We start from the raw sequence: 7,261 nt of genomic DNA on the forward strand, positions 1-7,261 counted from the left end.
ATTAAAGATGGCAAAAGAACTGGTCAGTAAACTTGGAGACACACCAATAGAAATCTGTCAAACTAAAGAACAGAGAGAACATTGAAAAGTGTATGAACTGAGCATCAGAGATGTGTGGGACACATCAAGTGGTTGAAGGCATGTGTTTATGGAGTCCCAGAAGGAGAACGGGAATTCAGAGAACAGGAAGGGACACAAAGCAGGATGATCATGAATAAACTGTGCGTAGGCATATCACAGTCTAACTGTTGAAATCAAAGAAGGAGAGAAAGTTTAGGAAGCAACCAGATTTTAAGTAGCGTATAGTTTATATAAGAACAATAATATGAATCAATGTTTTTTTTAGAATTCTATATCCAGGGAAAGATGTCCTTCAAAAATGCAGGGTTACAGACACTTTAAAATAAATTTAACTTGAGAGGAAATGTCATCAGCAAACCTGCACTATAAAAAATACTCTTCAAACTGGAAGGATTTGCTCCAGATGAAAACTTTGATATATAAGGAATAAATAGTACCATGAATGGCAAATATGTGGATATATGGATAAAATATCTACTCTTCCTTCTCTGAATTTTCTTTAAGATAAATGATAGCTTAAAAGACAAAATGATAATACAGTAAAGTGGAGTTGATAATGCATGTAGCAGTAAAAGATACAACAATAATAGCACAAAGGACTGGGTCATGTAAGTTCAATTTTTTTTCAGGTTCTTATATTTGTGAAGTCAGGGATAGGAAGAGTGAGGTGTCAGATATGAATTTTGGAGTAATACAACATATTAATTATAAATGAGCATTGATAAATTAAGAATTCATACTATGGTCCCTACCACATGGGACCTATGGTCCCTTTTATCTAAGGAGATAAAAGAGAATAATAAAAAAGAATTTCATTAGCCCTCTGATAAGAAGAATATATTCAACAGAGAAGATAAAAAATAAATAGAGGAACAAATAAAAGCCAAGTAGCAATAACGAATTAAACCCAGCAGTATGAAATTCACATTAATATAAATGGACTAAACATTTCAATTAAAAAGTTGAAGCTGTCAGACTGGAGTTTTGAAAAGCAAGATTCAACTCCATGCTGTCTACATAATATATAATTTAAATATAAAGATATGTACAGGTGGGAATTAAAAGAGTGGAGAACATATATTTTTTAAATATTAACCATAAAAAGATGGGTATATTAATATCTAACAAAGTAGTCTTCATGATATGGAGCATATAAAAAACAAACAGGAACATTTTATTATGATTAAAGGATCATTTCATCAGGAAAACCCAATAATCTTAAATATGGTATACACTTAATAACTGTGCTTCCAAATATGTGAACCAAAAACTGGAAGAAGTAGGTGAAAATAGACAAGCCCACAATCAAAGTTGGAAATTTTAATACTCTTTGCTCAGATAGGAAAAGAGGAAAAAACATCAGCAAACACGAAGAAAATCCTACCAACTTTACGAATCAACGGGAACCTCATTTCCATTTACGGAGAACTGCATCCGGAGATTGCAGAATAGACCTTCTTTTCAAGCGATCATGGATGATTCACCAACATAGCTCACATGATGTGTTGTAATTACAATAAAATCTGAAAATTACACTCCTATTTAGGACTATAAGGGTTTAAAGAAAATTCGAGTTTTCTGAAATTGGCTAATTCTATCAAGGAAATAATATGTAAACTTCACAAACTCTTTTAGAAATAGAAGAGGATAAAGTGCATCCCAGGTAATTCTGTGAGGCCAGGGTGATGCTGATACCAAAACCTGTCAGTGATACTACAAGTAAGGAACATTACAGAACAGTAGCCCTCATGAATGCAGTTGCAGAGTCTTTGACAATACATTAATAGATCAAAGGAGTGATTATGCATTATGAGCAAGTGAGGTTTATCCCAGAATGCAAGTTTGTTACAACATTTAAAAGCCAAATTTAGATCTGTGCACCAGCCAGCAGCCAAAAACAAAACAAAACAAAACAAAACACATTTAAATGACAAGATAGAAAGGAAACTTCATTATCATATAAATCATAACGATCTTCAACAGGTGAATGGATAAAGATATCTCTGTATGTGCAAACAACAGAATACTGCTTGTTGATAAAAATGGAAAATCTGCTGATATGTACGTTAACCTGGAGACATTTCACAGACTTTGTCCTGAGAGAAGGAAGACTCACACAGGGGTACATACTGTATGATTCTATTTATATGAATACGAAAACAGTCAAAAATAATCTATACTGACAGAAATCAGATCTGTGACTACCTTGGCTGGAGGATTTGTCTACAAACAGGCACAGGAGAACTTTTTCTGAGGGTCAGGGTTAGGTTGATTGGGTAGAACTATTCTGTATCATAATTTACTTTTTGGCTGCATGGGGTGTATAAATCTGTCAAAACTCATCAAGCTGTGCATTTAAAATATGCACATGTTGTTGTATGTCATTTATGTCTCAATATAGTTAAGTTAAAAGTAAAAGAATAAAGTGAAAAGCTGCAGTCATTCAAAGTAGAAAAAAATAGCAATACTTAAAAAGTTCCCCTCAAACCTCTTATTTAGGCACAAAATATTAAAACATCAAATAAATTTCTTGAGGGATTTATGTCTCAATATAGTTAAGTTAAAAGTAAAAGAATAAAGTGAAAAGCTGCAGTCATTCGAAGTAGAAAAAAATAGCAATACTTAAAAAGTTCCCCTCAAACCTCTTATTTAGGCACAAAATATTAAAACATCAAATAAATTTCTTGAGGGAAAAATGGCTTAAAGATGTATCTCAGGATACAAGATATGAGCATAGATTAAAAGCTGAAGGACTGCAGTTAAAAGATGACAGAAAAAAGAGGTTCACCTTCACTGATGTGTAATGTGTGAATTCAAATAGATTCTAGGTAGTTGTTTTTCCTTAACAGCCTTTACTGGCACTCATTCCTGCAGATTTTTTCTTATTTTCTTGACTGTGTTTGCATAGTTCTCAGTAGGCAGTATGTTTCTTGGAGGACAATTTATCCTACTTTTCAGATGAAGTTTGTGATTGTTTTAGATAATCCCGTATACAAGCGAATAGCGCTGTTCTCTTTCAATTGTTAATAACTGCTAAGCAATATATACATTTAGGCATTACTCCAAGAGTTTCTAAGCAAGAAAAAAAAAGTTCTCCCTACACAAATAATAGCTAAATAGAACAAAATTATAACGACTTTCCTATTCAAGAGACAGTTTTATTATTAAAGCAGAAAGGCTGAAAAGCCTCCTAGAGCAGATATCTGTTTTCAAATTCCACTTTTCATCGTCTATAACCTATAAATATTATTTTCTTATGTATCTTTAATAATGATTACATGTAGTGTAATCTCAACTAAGCTTTAAAACGTGAATTGAAAAAGATCATAAGAAATATGCAAAATGGATGATGAAGTTTGGATCTTTTTTTTTACAGTTTTACATTTCCTAAATTTTCTAGAATGTGGTCGTATTTCTATGATAATCAGAGAAAATACACTTTGGATTGTACTGCAAACGTTACTGGGTGTGCGCACCTACATGCCTTAAGGAAGCAAGAACACTGGAATGATACACATTTTATGTTAATCTGGGCACCTTGTGAGTGGTGGAAAAATTTGGAGATATATTCTCTCATCTACTTTCATTTATTTCCAATAACTTCAGAAAGATCATACTACAATTTACTTGAGTTTCAGAAAACTAAGTATCCATCATCTAGCATTTTGAGGGGAACAGAGGGAAGTGATTGCTCTCAGGAACACCTTCTGGAACCTCCCTGGTGGGGGACCCATTTGTGAGAGGGTAGACAGCACCTCCCTTCCGTCCTGGCCTGCACAGCCTTCTCTGCCCCTCAGTCTCTGCATCCTGGGCCAAGTGTAGCAACTTCTCCAGATCCACGTCAATTCAGAATGTTTCTCTCATCATAACTGTGGCATCTCGCAGTAAATGTCCTGGGAGATGGTCAGTCACACAGAAATGTTACAGAATGGCTTCTTTTCTTTCCTTAGTCCTTTGGCAACCCCTGACTGCATCACAAATTTAACAGAGAAGAACATGTTCTTTTTTCTCATCTGTAATTGGTTTCTATGCTGGATGGCAGCAGATGCTCCTCATGACCTTTGGGGCACCTGAGCTCTGTACTCCTGGTATGAGCTGACAGGTACAACCCACAGCGTTTGGGTCCAGCCATTACGAACATGCCTCATGACTTCTGCAAGAGAAGCAGCTGAGAAAAACTGGAGCTGATGTTAGGATCATGAAGTTATGCTTTCTGTAGGATGTGAACTCCTTTACACCAGGGTTTGCTCAAATGCATGTCACCTACGCTGAGCAGGTGAGTGGCTTCAAAGATGCCCATCAGTGTGGGACACGGTGATCGGTCCAGGAAGGCCTGTCCTCACACTTGCATGTCTTCTCCTGAGCAGAGGCCCCTGCAGGCCTTTCCTAGGTACAGGCTTGGAACTACAGAGAGCCAAACACTGTGTGTCCTAGAGCGGTTGGTGAGGAGTGACGTGCAGGGAGGATGATCCTAGCCCGCTCCTATTCCTGGACCCCCAGGAGAGAAGGTGCATTTGGAGATCACAGAAAACCCCACTGACCTACAAAGCAAGCAGTACAGGGACCTGGTGTCTTCCCCTAGCTGCATAATTATAGGAAATATTGTTTTCATATTGTACAAAATATATTTCCAGAAGGAATGCATATTCAATCTGACGTGAAAGCCAGGGCTTCTAAGCAGCCTCTGAGGGAGAAGTGTTCCCAGGCAAAGCCTCCTTTAAAAGGTCACAGTCTGAGTGCCAGAAGGTGCCAGTTGGTTCTGAAATGCAACCTGAGGTTTGAAGAAAAATGTTTTTTCTTAGTGGGGAATTGTTTCTTATCTGATTTTTTTTAAAGGTAGTCTAAAATGATTTTATAAAGGAGCCCATACTACTTGTCCATCTAAATATTATTTATCGTATATTGGAATCCACTATTAAGTTTTAAGTGATGGTTTTACAGTATTATTCTAACAACTCTAAAAATGACAACATGTTATAGCAAACATGTTTCAATCAGTGATAATTGTTATACTGTACTCAACAAAGCACACAAAAACATTACTGTTGATGAACTCTTATACCATAAATATAGTATTTTGAATATAATTACTGGGGTTGATATTGTGTGAATTGTCTAAGTAAAATCATTCCAAAATATACAATAAATTATGATGAATTCCTATATAGGTCATACAGTCTATGTAGACAAATGAGTATTTTAGTAAAGCTAATGTAAAATACATAGTAAATATTAAATTTGAAATTATTCCAATACTTTTCTCATGTATGGACCAAAAGGAAATATTATACCAGAAATTTGAACATGACCAAAAAGGTGACATCGATAAGATAGCAGAATAGATGATCCTCTGTGTTCTCCTCCCCATAACCGACCAAACTACAACTATTAAAATGCAGAAACTGCTATACTGAGATTGCTGGAGCTTGGGAGAAGAGGAGGAGAGTATTGATGAATGCATGAAAGGACATTGCAATAGGGTGGGGGACCACTCAAACTGTCCCAAGCACCACCTGCTTCCAGGGCCAGCATGGTACAAGGCAAGGAACATCCGCAGCTCACACAGCAGCTGTAAGGAGATGGCAAAGCCTCAGCAGCAGCCTCTGTGTGAAGCCACTTGTAGTCTTCAGGGGAGAAGCGTTCTTCAGAGTGCACCATTCTATCTCCCAAACTGGCAAAGCCACTAGCAAGCTTTTCCTGGATCCACATAGGAGTGAGGGAATACAGCCAGTGGGAGGAAGGAGCCACCCAGAGGTCAGTGATTCTTCGCTGGGGACTTGTGCACAGCCTGCCCCACAGAAAACATTGGGACCCACCAGGGGGACCGTTGGGACTCTGCATAGGCAGCCAACCTGCCGTCCAACCAGCACAAGTGCCACTCAGTGGAGACTAGTCAAGGTGATAGTTCTGCAGTTTGCTAGAAAGACTCAGTCCCAGGTCAGAATTTCCACATGGACTAGTTGTGTCTGTGGTGACCCAATAAGACCCAGAAGTGAATAAAAGGCCAACAATTAAAATCTGATTCACACAAAAGTCCTTCCCCAGATTGAGAAACAGCAGCAAAGCAGCAATTTAGCCTATGCAGAGAGCTTAAGTTCCAGTCCCCACAGGAAGCTTCCCCCAATTCAGGAATTAACAACAGGCCAGAAAATTATTTCCATTGTACAGTTTAAGTGATGGTAGCTACCATTAATCCACCACAGAATATATATAAAAGACCAGATACAAAGGTCTGATGTTAACCAGTAAAGGTCTAACACCACCAAAGAACACCTACAAAACCTAGAAGAGACAATGATCTCCTCAAATGCCCAGGCATCATCACAAAGACATAAAAATTGAGGGAAAAAGAAAACAGAGAAATAGGACAGCATCAAAGGAAACAAAGCACCGGCAATGAACCCAGAGGAACAACAGGTCTATGAAATGTCTGACAGAGAATTCAGAATAACCCGCTTAAGGACATTCAGGGAGTCATAAGAAAATATAGATAGAAAGTTAAATGATGTCTGGAAAACAACTCAGGAGCAAAACAAATGTCTGACAGAGAATTCAGAATAACCCGCTTAAGGACATTCAGGGAGTCATAAGAAAATGTAGATAGAAAGTTAAATGATGTCTGGAAAACAATTCAGGAGCAAAACAAAAAAAATTCACAAAGTAATAGAATCAAGTTTTAAAAATCCAATAGAAATTCTAGAAATAAAGAATACATTATCTGAACTGAAAAATTTGATGGAAAGTTCCAATAGCAGAAGTGATCAAAAGGGGGAAAAAATAAGTAAAGACAGCTTAAAGATAGAACATACAAAATTATTCAATCTAAGGAGCAAAAAAAAAAGAATAAGAAAAAAATGAAACAGAAATGCAGCAATTATGGGACTCCTTGCAGTAAAGTAATCTTTGTATAATTGGTCCAAAGGAAATGAAAAAGGGTGAGACATAGAAAGCATATTCAAGGAAATAATGGCTGAATATCTCCCAAGTATGGAAAAAGATGACAGCATCCCGGTGCAGGAAGCACAGATGTCACAGGTCAATTCAACCCAAAGAGGAAGACCCCAAAGCCCATTATAATCAAATTATTAAAAACCAGAGAGACAAAGAAAGAATACTGAAAGTAGCAAGAGAAAAGAAATACATAACTTTTAACAGAGCCCTAATATATCTCTCAGTAGAT

The sequence above is a fragment of the Galeopterus variegatus genome, unplaced genomic scaffold (genome assembly GCF_000696425.1).
Source record: "Galeopterus variegatus unplaced genomic scaffold, G_variegatus-3.0.2 Scaffold7745, whole genome shotgun sequence".
In the NCBI taxonomy this organism is placed as follows: Eukaryota; Metazoa; Chordata; class Mammalia; order Dermoptera; family Cynocephalidae; genus Galeopterus; species Galeopterus variegatus.